Here is a 17,354-nt window from a genome sequence, read left to right as displayed (position 1 = left end):
AGAGGTTTGGGAACATTTATTAAGAAAAGTAATAATAGGGGCTCCTGTGTGGTTCAGTCAGTTAAACGTCTCACTCTTGATTTCAGCTCAGGTCATGATCTCATGGTTTGTGAAATCGGGCCTCTCATGGGGCTCTACACTGACAACGCGGAGCTTGCTTGAGATTTGCTCTCTATCCTTCTCTCTCTCTGCCCCTTTCCTGCTCTCTTGCTCTCTCTCAAAACAAATAAACATTAAAAAAAAGAAAAGTAATAATAATGGGGACATAGAAGTTACATATGTTTTTTTTAAACCAGAGTTTCTCAGCCAGTATGTCAAAGCACATAGCTATACCTCGCATGGGTGATGGGGTAGAGATGATTCCAATAGCCTTGGGGTACCCATGGTCCCCAGTCTCCTCTGACCCTTGGCAGTCTTTCCTGCTTGCTTTCAGATGCCAAACAAATGCTATCATTTTATATGTACAAAGGGATGTGGAAAGAAACCAAACAAGACAACAGATGAGTAACTCATGGTTCCTCCAAGAGATATAAGCAAGAGTAGCAGAGCTCATTTTCATATTTTTATGATACGCTTTATGGGTCTTAGAACCCCTGATCAGCACAATTTGGTTTCTATGTTCCCAAAAGATTAGAATTCTCCACATTCTCAGCAGCTAAGTCTATGTCTTACAGCACAAATTCAAACTAAATATCAACACGTCTCCAAAAAATATTAACTTATATGGATGATCCATTAACTTTTTACAGTAAATCTCTTTACTTTAATGGTCATATCTTCATCTGACAACTTTAGTAATTAGGCTGAATATTCCTTTGTTTCCTTATTCAATATGGCCATCTGAGAAACACGTTTCTATTTTGTCACTGGTGTATCTATCCGAGAAACACCAAGAAATAAGATAGATGATTTTTTTTTATTTTTTTTTATTTTTTTTATTTTTTTTTAAATTTTTTTTTTCAACGTTTATTTATTTTTGGGACAGAGAGAGACAGAGCATGAACGGGGGAGGGACAGAGAGAGAGGGAGACACAGAATCGGAAACAGGCTCCAGGCTCTGAGCCATCAGCCCAGAGCCCGACGCGGGGCTCGAACTCACGGACCGCGAGATCGTGACCTGGCTAAAGTCGGACGCTTAACCGACTGCGCCACCCAGGCGCCCCAAGATAGATGATTTAAGTTGGGTACTGAAACACTAAAATGGGTACCATGAAAAAGAATTTTTTCTAATTATTTCATTTATTTGTTTGTTTATTTGTTTGTTTGATTAGAGTAGGCTCCACACCCAGGGTGGAGCCCAATGTGAGGCTTGCACTCATATCCCTGAGATCAATACCTGAGCTGAGATCAAGAGTAGGACACTTAAGCAACTGAGCCACTCAGGCATCCCAGAGCACAGAATTTCAGAACCAGAATGGACACTAGTTCAAATAAGGGAACTATAGTCAGAAGAGCTAAGAGTAGATGAATCAAAACTAGATCTCACCCAGCACAGCCCAGTAACCATCTACAACTATTTTCCGATGGCTCTTTTAACATCATAGCTCTTTCCTGGTTTGCACCACCCCCTCCCCCACCAACCCATTTAAAAAGTTTCTGAACATTGCTCAATGAAATGAGATAGAGCAAGTAAAAGAATAGAACTGAACCACACTGTTCACTGGGGGGATAAATCTTTTCTTCCGTGTCCAATGAGGACAGTGGTCCATTCTGGTGTCAGAGCCACCTCTATCACCCTATATTTCCCTGCTAGATGCAGGCCAAACTTGTCAGCTATTTCCAGTCCATCTATGGCTTAGTGGTCTTTTGTGTACTTCTTCAAAGTCTGTGTGTACAGCCTTGGGGACCTGAATCCTTCTGCCTACTTGTGTTTGTGACAGAAGCTAGAAAATTGCTCTGTATTCTCTTTTAATCCTCCTTTACTTTCAAAGGCTGCAACCACTCATTGCTGGGAGAAGGTTGTAATCTTTAGTTATCAAAATTTACTTGTTTAAAAAAAAAAATGTCAAATGCCCTGACTCTTGTATTTTGTACATGTGTGCATTCTACTTTCTTAGTGGTGGTTTCATTTTTTATTTTCTCCTTAAGTTATATTTGAGCCCCAGGTTGAGTGTAGGGATAAATAAATAAATAAATAAATAAATAAATAAATAAATAAACTTTTAAAAAATGGCAGAAATCTTATCAAACTACCTTAAAATCCAAAAAGGAAACATATTGCTTCGTGTCATTGGGAATTTGAATTGCTCATGGAACTGGATCCAGAGCTTCAGAGATTTCATTAAGAATTGTCTTTCTAAGACAAATATCATATGACTTTACTCATATGAGGACTTTAAGAGACAAAACATGAACATAAGGGAAGGGAAACAAAAATAATATAAAAACAGGAAGGGGGAAAAAACAGAAGAGTCTCAAAAATATGGAGAACAAACTGAGGGTTACGGGAGGGGGTGTGGGAGGAGGGATGGGCTAAATGGGTAAGGGGCATTAAGGAATGATTGATGAATTTATGTTTGTGATTAGTTGATTTATATATTTGGGTGCTCTCACATTTGGTACATAAATGTTTACAATTGTTAGGTGTTCTTGGTCTATATACCCCTTGATTATGATATAATGCCCTTCTGCATCCCTTGATACAGTCTTTATTTTAAAGTCTAGATTGTCTGATATAAGTATGGCTACTCCAGCTTTCTTTTGTTGACCATTAGCATGATAGATGGTTCTCCATCCTCTTACTTTCAATCTGAAGGTGTCTTTAGGTCTAAAGTGGGTCTCTTATTAACAGCATATAGATGGATATTGTTTTCTTATTGATTCTGTTACCCTATATCGTTTGATTGGAGCATTGAGTCTATTGCCGTTTAGAGTGGTACTGAAAGATATGAATATATTGCCAGTATGTTGCTTGTAGAGTTGAAGTATGTTCGTAGTATGTTGCTTGTAGAGCTGAAGTTTCTGGTGGTGTTCTCTGTTCCTTTCTAATCTTTGTTACTTTTGGTATGTATGTATGTGTGTGTGTATGTATGTATGTATTTATATTTTCATCTTTTCTCCCCTCAAAAAGTCCTCCTTAAAATTTCTTACAGGGCTGGTTTAGTGGTCACAAACTCCTTTAATTTTTGTTTGTTTGGGAAACATTTTATCTCTCCTTCTATTTTCAATGACAGCCTTGCTGGGTAGAGAATTCTTGGCTGCATATTTTTCTGATTCAGCACATTGACTATATCCTGCCACTCCTTTTTGGCCTGCCAAGTTTCTGTGGATAGGTCTGCTGCAAACCTGATCTGTCTTCCCTTGTAAGTTAAGGATTTTTTTTTCCCTTGCTGCTTTCATGATTCTCTCCATGCCTGAGTATTTTGTGAATTTGACTATGATATGCCTTGTTGATGGTCGGTTTTTGTTGAATCTAATGGGAATCCTCTGTGTTTCCTGAATTTTGACATCTGTGTCTTTCCCCAGGTTAGGAAAGTTTTCCACTATGATTTGCTCACATAACCTTTCTACCCCTATTTCTCTCTCTTCCTCTTCTGGGACCCCTATGATTCTGATGTTCCTTTTTAATGAGTCACTGACTTCTCTAATTCTTAAATCGTGCCCTTTTGCCTTAATCTCCCTCTTTTTTTCTGCTTCATTATTCTCCATAAGTTTGTCCTCTGTACTGCTGATTCTCTGTTCTGCCTCATCCTTCCCTGTCACAGAGGCATCCATTCATGATTGCAGCTCAGTTATAGCATTTTTTATTTTATTCTGACTAGTTTTTACTTCTTTCATCTCAGCATGAAGGGATTCTAATCTATTTTCAACTCCAGCTAGCCCTCTTATTATCGTGATTCTAAATTCTGGTTCAGACATCTTGCTTGTATCTGTGTTGGTTAAGTCCTTGGCTGTCATTTCTTCCTGTTCTTTCTTTTGGGGTGAATTCCTTCGTTTCATCATTTTGAAGGGAGAAAAGGAATTAATGAGGTAGAAAAAATTAAAATGAAAATGAAAAAATTAAAAACACACACACACAAAATTGAATAAATGATGCTAGATCCTAGGTGTGTTTTTGTCTGGGTGTTGAAAGTGGCTTGATAGATTAGAGAAAAAAGGGGAAAGAAAAAAAAGGAAACCGTTTGAAAATTTGAAAAAAAATGAATACACTTTAGTAGACTAAAATAAAATGATGGAAGTAAAAAAGAATTCGAAAAAATTTACACAAAAGTAAAAAATATAGTAAAAAAATTAAAGAAAAATATTTTTAATGAAAATTGAAAATAAAAATGAATTTTTCTGTATTCAAGAAAAAGAAATGAAAAAGAGAAAAAAAGAAAAAAGAAAGGAAATTGAATAGATGGACCTAATAGACTGAAATACGACTGAAATTACTTTGTTTTTCCCCTAGAAGTCAGACTATGAAGTGCTTTGTAGTCCATAAACTAAGCAGGAGGTGAGACTTCTCTTCTTGAACAGGGAGGTTGGCCCAGTTGGGCGGGGCTTAGTGTAACAGCTCCGTTCTCCACTAGATGGCGCTGCTAGCCTATTGGGGTTGGTTGTTGTGGCACTTGTAGGTGTGTACGCGCATGCACGGGATTGGTGAAAATGGCGGCACCCAGTTACCCAGTCTCAAGTATCAAAATGTTCTCCCCAATCAGCAATCATGCACCTGTCCTTTGTCTTCAGCTTTCGTCCACTCCCCGCTTTTACACTGCCCATGACCAAGCCCCACATAGTACCTCTCTCCTGAGTTTTCTCTCGGATGCGGCTGTTTTCCCCGGCTCTTTACGTCTGAGGGAATGTGGCTTTGACTCGTTCCGCCCCTCTACAGAGAGTCTCATGGAGCAATGGCCAAATGCCGGCCGCACCCAGGAAGGTTTGCGTTACTGTGCTGCTGCTGCTGTTGCTGCTGCCCAGAGGCTGCAGCCAGGTGCCACCCCACCCCAGAAAAAGTTTGCGACATAGTGTAGTAGCAGCTTTTCAGGGATTATGGAAAATCACAACACACCTCTAGCACCAGGCTTCACCCTTAAGGACCTTGTTCCAGCACCAGCGAATGTGGCCATTCTCTGGGGTCTGCTGGGCCCAGGTTGCCTCACAGCCTCTACGAAATGTCCTCCCAGCAGTGGAACCGCTTCTTCCCGTGTGGCCCGAGAACCTCCTGGACCCCACTCTCCTGGGGATTCGCCCTTCCCACCAGAGCACCGCCAGGTACTGAGCTGAGGAGTTGCAGACTTTGCGCTCCCCTTGTTTACAGTCTTAATGTAATTTAAACCCTCTCCTTTCTCCCTTTTAGTTCAGTCCCTGCGGCTGTTTCCAATTTTCCACTTTCTCTCCAGCTGCTTTTGGGGAGGGGTGCTTTTCATATATTCTCGCCACCATCTCCGTCCTCTCTCCACATGCAAAAGCTCCTGCCTGTCCTCCGCAGCTTCTCTCTCTCCAAGTTCAGCTCTCTGCGCCGTGTACCTGCTGAATTCTGTGGTTCAGGTTGTGCAGATTGTTGTGTTAATCCTCAGATCAGTTTTCTAGGTGTGTAGGATGGTTTAGTGTTGGTCTGGCTGTATTTCATGGACATGAGATACACAAAAAACTTCCATGCTGTTCTGCCATCTTGGCTCCCTACCTCTCATTCTCAAGAGCACTTTAAAACCTAAGATCTTATCATTCTCTTATTTAAAACTCTTCCATTGCTTTGGAAATAAAAGCAAAATGTTACTATGACCCATTAGGCCCAGAATGGTCAGGTCTTCGCTACTTTTCTGTTTTTTTTTTCCTATTGACTTCTCTCTGTCCAACTATTACACTCTCACTGGCCTTCTTTCAGATTTCCAATACCCCGCACTTGTTCCCATTTTTAAGTCATCATACCTGTTCTCTCTACGGAAAACTTTTTCACTGGATTTTGACATGGTGGGCTCCTTTCCATCAGGTTTTAATGTTACCATCTTGCCCAACTCCAGTGGGCAATTTTCATAACTTTAGAATTGTGCAAACCACCAGTATACAATAATAATGCATATTCATCTCCTCAAAGAGGTCTTCCAATCTTAATGAGATACCTCACATTTCCTTTTTTTCCTTTTTTTTCCCACCTCACAATTCTTACAACAATTATAACCATAAATGTATTTATTTGTTTTGTAATATTGGTCTTCCCCATCCAACTATGCTCTATGAGACTAAGAAATTTATCTTTTTATCACTACTGTATACTTAGTATTTGGCACAGAGGCTGACACATGGCAGCATTTAATATAAATTTCTTTAATAAATTAATGAGCAAATTCTTCCACCTGTAAAATTCTATGATTCAAATTATAGAACTGCTAAAAGATAAACTATTACAAATTTCAAGAGTTTATTTAAGGGGCACCTAGATGGCTCAGTCAGTTGAGCATCAGACTCTTGATTTCAGCTCAGGTCATAATCTCATGGTTCTTGGACAGTGCAGAGCCTGCTTGGGATCTCTCTCTCCCTCTCTGCCCCTCCCTAGTCACGTTTTTGCATGCACACACATGCACACTCTCTTAAAATAAATAAATAAGCAGCACTATAGACAATAGCCAAAACATGGAAAGAACTCAAATGTCCATTGATGGATGAATGGATAAAAAAGATGTGGGGTGTATGTGTATGTATATATATGTATACACACACACACACACACACACACATATATATATACATATATACAACGGAGTATTACTTGGTAATCAAAAAGAATGAAATCTTGCCATTTGCAACTATAGGGATGGAACTAGAAGGTATTATGCTAAGAGAAATTAGTCAGTCAGAGAAAGACAAATATATGACTTCACCTATATGAGGACTTTAAGAGAAAAACAGATGAACATAAGGGAAGGGAAACAAAAATAATACAAAAACAGGGAGGGGGATAAAACATAAGAGAGTCTTAAATATGACGAACAAACAGAGGGTTACTGGAGGGGTTATGGGAGGGGGGATGGGCTAAATGGGTAAGAGGCATTAAGGAGTCTACTCCTGAAATCATTATTGCACTATATACTAACTAGCTTAGATGTAAATTAAAACAAATAAATTAAATTAAAACAAAAAGTCTTCCCAATTGTAACTTCAAATCTAAAGATTCAAGGCTACCACATACTCTCTTGATAAGCCCCACCTGATCTCAGAGAAGGTAATAAAAATGGAAACATGTAATACTTTAAAAGAAAAAGTAGTATTTTTAGAATAGGAGAATAAATTTAATTCTTGGACAGAATTAAATACTGTTCATTTGAAAAAAAAAAACCAACACATATATATGCAGCCCCCAAGAGGAGGGCTATGGTGTTTGCATTTGGGTTAATTCTGGTGTGGGGACTCGCCTGTAAGTGTAAAGCAAGAGTCTCAGGACACAGCAGGGCATACCTATGTAGTAGGGCACATTCAGGGTGCTAACTGCTCTGTGGGCACCTTCATCCCTCCTGGTGCTGAGAGGTGCCCCATGTCCCTGAGGACTAGGTCCTAAAGGAGCAGGACCTCTCTTTAACTCCGTCTTTGTGGCCCTGCAGATACTCTCTAAAAAGGCAAATCATAAAAATATAAATTCTGAAAACAAACATAAAACAGGGTGATAGAGGAAAGTTTCTTGAACCATCAAGAAGGGTTTATATCCAGCGTGGAGGTTTCCATTTAAGCAGGTAGGAACATTATTTACCTAACTTTCTATTAGAATTTACTGTATGACTGAGTTGAGGCATGGGGAGGGGAGGAGACTGAAAAAGGAGGAATGAGTTCCTAGAAACAAAATAGGAGACATGACTGTGGGCAGCAGTGTAGCAGCAGACAGTGTGATGAAGGACTTGGGGAGGAATGGGAAAGGAAATGGGCAGAGTAACTGGAGCTGCAAGACAAGCACATGAGCCACTCTAGGAGATTGGGGAAGGGAGGCCTTGGGTTGGAAGCAGAAGAGAGTACTGCACGAAGGGCACCATCTGGTGATGTGCAGGTTGATCTGGGAGGCGATGGTCCTCATTTATTTTAATTAATGAATCTTTAGCCAAATGTAATCTGGGAATAACGTAAAATTATTTTAGTCATATATCTATACCTGTCAATATCAAATAGCAAATGTTTGATTTTGTTTAAAAAGAAGTATAATTTGTTTTAAGCAAACACTGTGTTGTGAATGGATAGAAACTCAAAGACAATTAAGAGATGGTTTTCACTTTCCAGGTGCTTTCAGTCGAGTGACTGGGATAGTCACATGCACCAGTCAATCTAATGCAAGTCTGTCTAAAGAAGGTATGAATGGGGGCGCCTGGGTGGCTCAGTCGGTTAAGCGTCCGACTTCGGCTCAGGTCATGATCTCGCGGTTCGTGAGTTCAAGCCCCGCATCGGGCTTTGTGCTGACAGCTCAGAGCCTGGAGCCTGTTTCAGATTCTGTGTCTCCCTCTCTCTCTGACCCTCCCCCGTTCATGCTCTGTCTCTCTCTGTCTCAAAAATAAATAAGTGTTAAAAAAAAATTAAAAAAAAAAAAAAGCATTAAGAAGGTATGAATAAAACAATTGAGCTTGTACTTTGTGCCCGGCTGCATATTACTCATTTAACTAAATTATTTTACCTATCCTATAGCAATCCTAAGAAGTAGATATAATTATTTCACTTTCACAGATGGGGAAACTGAATCTTAGAAGTTCAGTTAACTTGCCTAGGGACACAATGTTCTGGAAAGTAGGGAAGATAGATTCAAATTCCTCTGACTCATACTCATTCCTCAAGGCTTTTCTGCTCTAACCAATTAATTTCTTAGAGTCAAAGTGTGTTTATTTGATACCTGACAAGATTTAAAATATTTATTTTTGAGGCTTTCATCTACTGGGTTCTATCCAGCAGAGTAAAGAGATTCTGTCGTGGAGGGGTGGAACAATAGTAATTCAGCCATTATCCTAAATTTTCGGGTGAATATGGAGAATGAAGCTCAGCTCTGAAACCATTTTACTCCTTGATTTTTTAACTCTCCACTCCCACATACTATCAAAGCAAATAACAGTGTTTGAGTTAGACTTGTCTCATAATATTTCACCATGACTGTGAAGCAGGTTCTGGAGAAAATACAAGACAGGTTAGAAAAATAGAGAAATAAAGACTAGGATGTCCAAAATATCTACATCTTTGATTACTTTCTTGCACTTTGGTCTATATTTCACATCTTCCTAAGTGTAAGTCAGTTAAAGTCTTAGGACCATTGAATGGCTAACTTGGGAAGTGTCTCCTTTGAAGCTCTCTTCTTTTGGAATGATGCAGTTGAGAAACAGTTAGCAATTTGATTTATTATAAGTGCCTAGGAAGAGTGGATGGCACTAAGGAAATACAAGGCTATTCCATAGTGAGTGCATTTTTAGCATTCCTTATCTCGAAAAAAATTGTAGAACTACAGAGGTTTCATAAGATGCCATGAATTTATGTGGCTTTTAGTCTGTGTTTGGGCATGGTTTACTTAATCTTAACCTCCACCTGAAGGAGTTTATTGTGGAATAGCTCTCCCTCTCTCCCAAAGGGTTCCACATTTAAGTAAAGAAAATTGTTTGCTTTGAACAGATGCCTAAATACTTCCTAATATCAGGAGATCATACTAAGAGTATGTAATAAATATGAAATCTCCAGAACAATTATTTCAGAATAGCTCTGATATTCCTTTATTTCAAAGTACAGTGGCCTCTCTGTGTGCCTTTCTGTTCCTGATAGTGCAAAAGGGGTATGGCTTGGTGCCTGGTAGACAGGCAGACACTGGTTTAAGTAATGTTGGGGACTTTGCAATTAAAGATAAATGCCATTAGCAGATGTTTGAAGTAATTTCTATCTCTCTCTTTTTCTTTATTTAAAAAAGTTTTTTTTAAATGTTTATTTTTGAGAGAGACAGAGAGACAGAGTGCAAGTGGGGGATGGGAGACACAGAGAGAGGGAGACACAGAATCTGAAACAGGCTTCAGGCACTGAGCTGTCAACACAGAGCCCCATATTGGGCTCAAACTCCGGAATGGCGAGATCATAACCTAGGTTGAATGAAGTTGGACACTTAACCAACTGAGCCACCCAGGCACCCCAATCTCTCTTTTTCTAAATATCATTTACCTTTTACTCCCATAATATACCTATTAATTTTCATCACCAAAGTGGAATATTCTGTACTTCTGGTTTTATTCACATGCTTTGAACCATTTGAAGGAGAAAGATAACATAATTAGTTGAATAAACAGTGCAATGCAGAGTAAATCTCGCTTGATAATTCAGTCTATTGTTTTTCTTTTGATGTACTTCATAACCAGGGGAAGTAACCAGTTCTTTATATATTCTTAGACTCCTATGAATTTCAAGGTAGATGTTAAGTGTTTGAGCAGGCAGGCAAATTGGGCTGAGAATCATTACCCAGGTTTATCTTGGTGTTCAGAGAACACCATGGAGCAACTTCAGTGAATTTCCCTGTCCTTTGGGTTTGTCCTTTGTAAACACCTGTGTTTGTGGACCATGGGAAGTAGGCTCCATTTAGTTAAGTAGTTCTTGGCATTTCTGTGATCAAATTGGCTTGGCTTCTGACTGTGAGTGCTATGCCAGCTGTGACTGCAGGCAAGAATGACAATCTGGCTGCTCCGCTCTCTCAGCAAATGCTGTGCTCGAACAGATCCCATGTCCCCTTTTGCTGTAAGGGTGAGGTACTGCTGCAATACTTGCCTCACATATGGGTTTATTCACTCAACAGATATGTGCAGTATGCCTCTTATGTGCTGGGCATCACAGTGCACTCCAGAGATGTGTCCGTGGCTGAGCCATCAGGGTCCCCACCTTTCAGCGTGTTTCCGTATTTTCACGGAGTGAGACTGTGGCAGTCTCTCAGTCTAGTTGTTTTACTTTCTCTATCTTCTGAGTACTGAAAATGTCTGTGCCGAAAGAAATCCATGGGTCCTCTAGCCTAGTTATGTTTTGGTCTTTCCAAATTCTGTTAAATTTATTAAACAGGCCATTAGACTGAAGTGGCTCCAATACCTTAGCAACCTAGGAAAACAGAACCAAATCTAGGCTTGTAAATGACTCGAAGTTAAGAAATCAAAAGGACAACCCGTCATAAATAGCCAATGGGCTTTTCCAAATAAGACAATTGCTTAAGCCATAGCCAATTGAATAATTTCCTTTCTTTGCTTCAGCCTTTTCTCCATAAGTCTTTCTCCTCACTCCCAGCACTGGAGCACTTTTAACTACTTCCCATGTGCCCAATTGGAATAGATTTTTACTCAAATAAGTTTTTTTTTTAATGTTTGTTTGTTTATTTATTTATTTATTTTTATTTATATCCAAGTTAGTTAGCATTTGGTGCAACAATGATTTCAGGAGTAGATTCCTTAATGCCCCTTGCCCATTTAGCCCATCCCCCCTACCACAACCCCTCCAGTAACCCTCTGTTTGTTCTCCATATTTAAGAGTCTCTTATGTTTTGTCCCCTTCCCTGTTTTTATATCATTTTTGTTTCCTTTCCCTTATGTTCATCTCTTTTGTCTCTTAAAGTCCTCATATGAGTGAAGTCATATGACATTTGTCTTTCTCTGACTAATTTCGTTTAGCATAATACCCTCTAGTTCCATCCTTGTAGTTGCAAATGGCAAGATTTCATTCTTTTGATTGCCAAGTAATACTCCATTGTGTGTGTGTGTGTGTGTGTGTGTGTGTGTGTGTGTGTGTATAAAACATCTTTTTTTATCCATTCATCCCTCAATGGACATTTGGGCTCTTTCCATACTTTGGCTATTGTTGATAGTGTTGCTATAAATAGCATACCCGTATTGGTTGGATAAATACCTAGTAGTGTAATTGCTGGGTCATAGGGTAGTTCTATTTTTAATTTAAAAATACTACTGTTAGAAATTAAATATCTTTCCTTATAATTTCAGAATATACAAAGGCATTAAAAAGGCAAAATAATAATACAGTGTTCCCTGAGGGGCTGCTGAACTGAATAAGCCCACTTGCCCTTTTTTTGTTTTGTTTTGTTTTGTTTTGTTTGTTTGTTTGTTTGTTTTAAGTAGGCTCCATACCCAACATGGGGCTTGAACTCAGGACCCTGAGATTAAAAGTCACATGCTCTACCAACTGAGCCAGCCAGGCCACCCTGCCCTTGTTTGAAATGACTCCAGACAAGAACATGTTTTGCAGTTTAGGGATTACTTTTTCTATAACTTTCTTTTTCCTCCTCTCACTGTCAGTGTGATAGAAATTATTTTTTATTCTTCTTCTCTAGTTTCTTTCTATTGAATCTGATTTGCTGCTCAACTAACTGAAAGCAATAAAACTAAACTTTTATACCAGCTCAGTTAAGTCTGAAAGAAGAGTAAATAGAGCTCAATGTAAACTTTAGTACCTGGAATCGTGATACAGCTTTGAATTCTCAGTAAGCCCTTTGACTTGATGGATTATTTTCTATTTCCTGAGAGCTGAGATTACTTTGTTAAATAACCAGTGGGTACGTGAAGAGTTTTTATATTAGTGTTCTTGTTGACAGGAAGTGGTGGGGCTGAATTAGAGGACTGATATGTCCTCTAAATCAGTATTAAATAATGTCTGTGTCCGTATGCAAAGACCGTGGGTAGTGGAGATGCCAATTGCCAAACTGCATTACAAAACCAAGCCTTTAATTCCTTCTGATTATTAAGTATTCCACTGAGTGTGTGTGATAACAAAACAGGAGAAGATATTTTCTTCCCAGGGTTCTGCCAATTCTCAGCTTGGATTTAACACTTTGGCTGAACACATTTCCCCTTTCTGTTTCATCTGGATACATCTTGCTTTTTTCGTTTCCTGTCATATGAAGTTGTGTTTACAAAAGGGCCATATCATCTTTGGGTAGAAGGTATTTCACAGGGCACTGTCAGGCTAATTAGCAAGGAAAGCTGCTTAGTGCAAGCTGCTATGGAAACGCCAGATACTACATTATGTCAGACCGTGTCATTTTAATTGGCGTTGAGGGAAAGTAGACCTAATCTCTAGGAACAATTTAAGCCCAAATCCTTTACTAATTTGACATGACATTTTATTATATTTTATTGTATTGTATTCAATTCTATTCTATTCTTCAGCCCAATTAAAAATGTTTTTTATCTTTTTTTAAGTTTTTTATCCAAATTTTTATTTAAATTCTAGTTTGACATGGCACTTTAAATCTGAAGTGGAAATTCAGTTTCTAGAAGGGGGAAAATATAATCTTTTTATAAACAACATGAAAATGGGACACCTGAAAAGGAAAAAAAAAAAGGACACCTGAAAAGGAAAAAAAAAGATTTAAATTGTGTTAATATGGTTTGTAGAAAAGATTATTGTGTATTTGCCTACCTTTGCTTCTGCTAAGTCTAATCTCTTATAAGGCAATCAAATCCGTATGCTCAAAAAGCTTCACTGTGTGGGTTTATGAGAACCTAATCATTAACCCATGGAATAGAGAATCTACCAATAGTGTTTGCATCCCTTTAGTACTTTTCTAATTGGTGCTTGGTTAAGATTTTTTTATTTGCAAGCAAAAGAAACTGACTGGCTAACCCAACTGAAACAGGAGAATAGGTTAAAAGGTTTGCTCTCAAAATCAAAGGAAGGGCAGGATTCATAGACCTTGAAGAGGACAGAAATCAGAGCAGATGCAGGGAAATCGTCATAACTGGTTGTTCACGAACCCTCTCTCTGGGATACTCACGTCAGATGACTCAGCTCTGAGAACCTTCAAATTTTACATATCTCAATTTATTTTCAAATGTCTGGAGAGGGAATATCCGATGGGCCCAGCTAGATTTAGCATCTCTAGTTTTGGATGAACAGCCAATGCCAAGGATAAGGGGAAGAAAGTGAAAGGGAAGGCAGTACAGTCAGGGCCACTTGGAGAATCATTGTGCACTGAGCAGCAACCCCACTTTGCATCTGTAATTGGTGAGCTTATAGTCAGGCTTTAGATTCATGTAGTTATAACTGAACAAACATTGATTTTCCTATATTTTTATCTTTTAAAATTAAAAAATAATTGCAACACTTTAGTGAGTACCTATAGTATGCCAGGGAGAAGACAAATTCCGGATATAAAAAGGCAAGCTTGTACTCCAGAGAGAGATGCATATGTGTAAGTAATGTAATTTGTATTATAATGGATATAATTCAGGCTTGTGCATATTTAGGAAGTTACTAGAAGCTTTGAAGGAAAGTGTCAATCTACATACACCTGAAGATGTCAGGGAAATCTTTCTAGAGGAAAGACTATTTGAGTTGCATCTTATAAGATAAGTGGGAATTTGCTATGTAACAGGGGAAGAGAGGCATGCCTTACAGAAAAAGAGCATTTTTAAAACATGCAACACCTACAACGGATAGAAGAAAAAGACATCATGGTTCATTTAGGAGCTGTGAATAGATTGGTATTGTTGGAGTTTCAAAATCTGAAGGAGAAGTTGCTGAAAATAAGTCTGAAGAGAGAGGAAAGTCCCTGAAGTTTCTATTATGAAACATTAAGGTGAATAGACTAAATGCTTTAGATAATGGAGAGTCTAAATGATTTATGGTTTGGTGAAGTGATCAAGGTTGGTTTTAGAAAAACTACTTCAGCAGCAAGGTGGAGGAGGGTCTCGATAGGAGAAGAATACCAGCTTGAGGACTGCTGCAGGAGAGCGGAAAGGGAGGTCCATAGGAATTCAGTCTTCTTTCTCTGGCAACAGCCTAGATGGTGGGCTCACTAATGGAGATGGTGGGCTCACTACTGAAGAAAATGTTCCAACTGTTTAGAGGTCAAGTGCTTTATGAGAATATAGAAACACTAGAGACTTGTATTTCTGATTCAAATATACAATTTAGCTATCAAAGTGTGGATATTTATGAGGTTTCACATATAGAATATTTAGAATAAGCACAGGCCTTAGGATGGAACCTTGGAGACAATTAAGGAGGATGGATCAAGGAAAAGACTGAGCTGGAATTCAAGAATAATAGGAAGAAGATCAGTAAGGGGCAGAAATCACAGAAAGTAACAAAGGAAAGGGAGGGGAGTTCCAAGAAAGTATATATTGGTTAGGATTAGACTTAGCTGCATATTACAGTTCTTTCTCATCCAGACTAGATGTGGAGTTAGGCAGCTGGTGCTAGTGCAGGGGCTCCATTATCATCCAGTTCTTTCTATATTCTACTCAGCATCTTGAAAGTCTAAGTTTGTTGGCCACGGTTCAGCCTGGTACAAAGGAGGACATATTGAAGATGGGGGGGGAGCACCAATCTTTTAAGATAGCGGTTTACTCTACATTTTGTACACTCTTCTACTTCCAGTCCATTAGCCACATGGCCACATCTGACCTCAAAGGAGCCTGGGAAGTATACATCATATTCTGGGCAACCATGCGGCCAGCTAAAAATGGGGCTCTGTTTTACTAAGGAAGAAGGGGGGAATAGACCCTGGGAAGCAACTGGAAGTCTCTGCCACAAAGGAATTGTAAATAATGACATAAAGTGAAGAGAGTTCTTATAAGATAAGGGCTGAAAAGTGTTTATTGTGACAACCTTGGCAAAATTAGTTTCTTAGATGGTGAAAATGTAAGTCAAATTATCAAATTGCAGTTGATGGAATCCTGGCTTTACAATCAGGAAAATGAAGATGAATATAGATTCCTCTTTCAACAAGCTGGTCTGTGAAAAGGAAGGTAAAAGGTAAGATCATAGTTAGCCCAGCCCTCTCAAGAATGGAGTTGATGGACACTCAGGGCTAAGACTTTGATGGCCTATGTGCAAGCTGGAGTGCAGGAAGCCAGCCATGAGAAACAAGACAATGGCGCAATCTTCTCCTGGAAACTGAGTCCTCTTCCCACCTTATCCCAGTTTTTCTGTTTTTTTGGGGGAAGGTGTATTCTTATATGACCCATTTTCTGGTCAAGATTAATTGGTAGAGGATAAAATTGGTCCAAAGAACCCTACCTCAAGAACCAGTTGAATAAATGAAGAGTGGTTAATTTACTTAAATGAGCCAAAGTATCTCTACCATAGGATTTTTAGATTTCGTACCAGAGAAAATATTGAGTCAATTTCATTCCAGTGATTGAAACTATAAACTTTAAAATAAGTTTGTGGTCATGTGGGTTTTTGTTTTTTGTTTTTGCTTTGTTTTGTTTTGTTTTATCATGTGTTGAAAAGCAAACTGCAATGAAGAAGACAAATGAAGCCAAGATTGAGAGGAACCCAAAGGTACAAAACTGACAGAAAGAAAGGAAAGAAGATCAGAGTCCTAGCAACATTTAGATCCTTGCTTCTGGTTGTTCCTGAGATCCAGCAACATTCTTTCCCTAGAGATCAATGAGATCGTTAGGATCCTTATAATAAGATTCCCCCTTAAAAAAAAAAAAAAAAAAAAAAGGATTACCCCTTTCAGCTTAAGTGAATTCTAACTGGGCTTCTGTCATTTACCATCATAAGTGTTCAATTAATACTGAGAAGAACATGTTTATATGTTTAGGAAAGAGATCCAAGAGAAAGGTTGAAAATACAAAAGACAGAATTGGAGTGTAGCCCAGACAACAATCTGGTTTCTATATAGCTCCCTTTGAAGTAAAAGTCCCCTATCCCAAATCCCTCTTGTCGTTGTGACCTCAATCCCTGACCAGAGCTGTTTGGATCATGAGGGGGTACCTGACTTCCCTCTATGTCCTAAATGAGCTGGTCTGATCAGATTCTCTTGTATGGTTTGGAATTGAGATGTATAGAGACTGAGCTCATAAAGAGTCAGGGCTGAGACTATGTTGGGCCATGTGCAAGCTGACACTGAGGAAGCCATCCGTTGAAAAGAAGTGGAACACTCCTATAGAGAGAAGCAGAAGTGACTGTGGGACCCTGAAAGAAAGGTCAATGGAGGGAATAACTGCCTTGATTAGTGTTAACTCGTATAATGTTCAGGAGTGTGAGTTTCAGAATCAGAACTAAGTTGGAGCTCTGGCTCCATATCAACTATTGTGACCTTGCAGAAGTTACTTAATTTCTTCAAAGCTCAATTTTCTCATCCATAAAATGGAGCTAATGGTAGCATCATTCTCATAGGGTTGTCGTTAGAATCAAAAGAAAGATGTGTATAAATTACCGAGCAGTGTCTGACCTATGGTAAACTTATAATGTTAATCATATCTTAAATATAATATGATAATCATAATAAAATGACAATAAAAATTCTGATTCCCATCAATCTCAGGTCCTATCTTCATTTCTCAATGAAATCTATGTATCCTCACAAAAATCTCTTTCTCTTTGATCTGAATAGATTGAGATTGTGTTTGTAACTAACACAGAATTAAGAATTCTTGGCTCTCAATCCCCAGGATGAGTTTGGACAAGTTACTCCCTGAATTATCATTTAG

The 17,354-nt window shown here is 38.7% G+C and overlaps 1 non-coding gene across 1 annotated transcript; it reads right to left on the bottom strand.

Annotated features, from left to right (window-relative positions):
• Positions 1–12,029: 12,029 nt before the first annotated feature.
• Positions 12,030–12,102, bottom strand: TRNAK-UUU. The gene has a single exon. It is a non-coding gene; the product is annotated as a tRNA-Lys (tRNA).
• Between the last annotated feature and the right edge of the window lie 5,252 nt (positions 12,103–17,354).

Source organism: Lynx canadensis, chromosome F2 (assembly GCF_007474595.2).
Source record: "Lynx canadensis isolate LIC74 chromosome F2, mLynCan4.pri.v2, whole genome shotgun sequence".
NCBI classification, from domain to species: Eukaryota; Metazoa; Chordata; class Mammalia; order Carnivora; family Felidae; genus Lynx; species Lynx canadensis.
The sequence above is the reverse complement of the archived record's forward strand: the minus strand, read 5'-3'. Positions and strand labels throughout refer to the sequence as shown.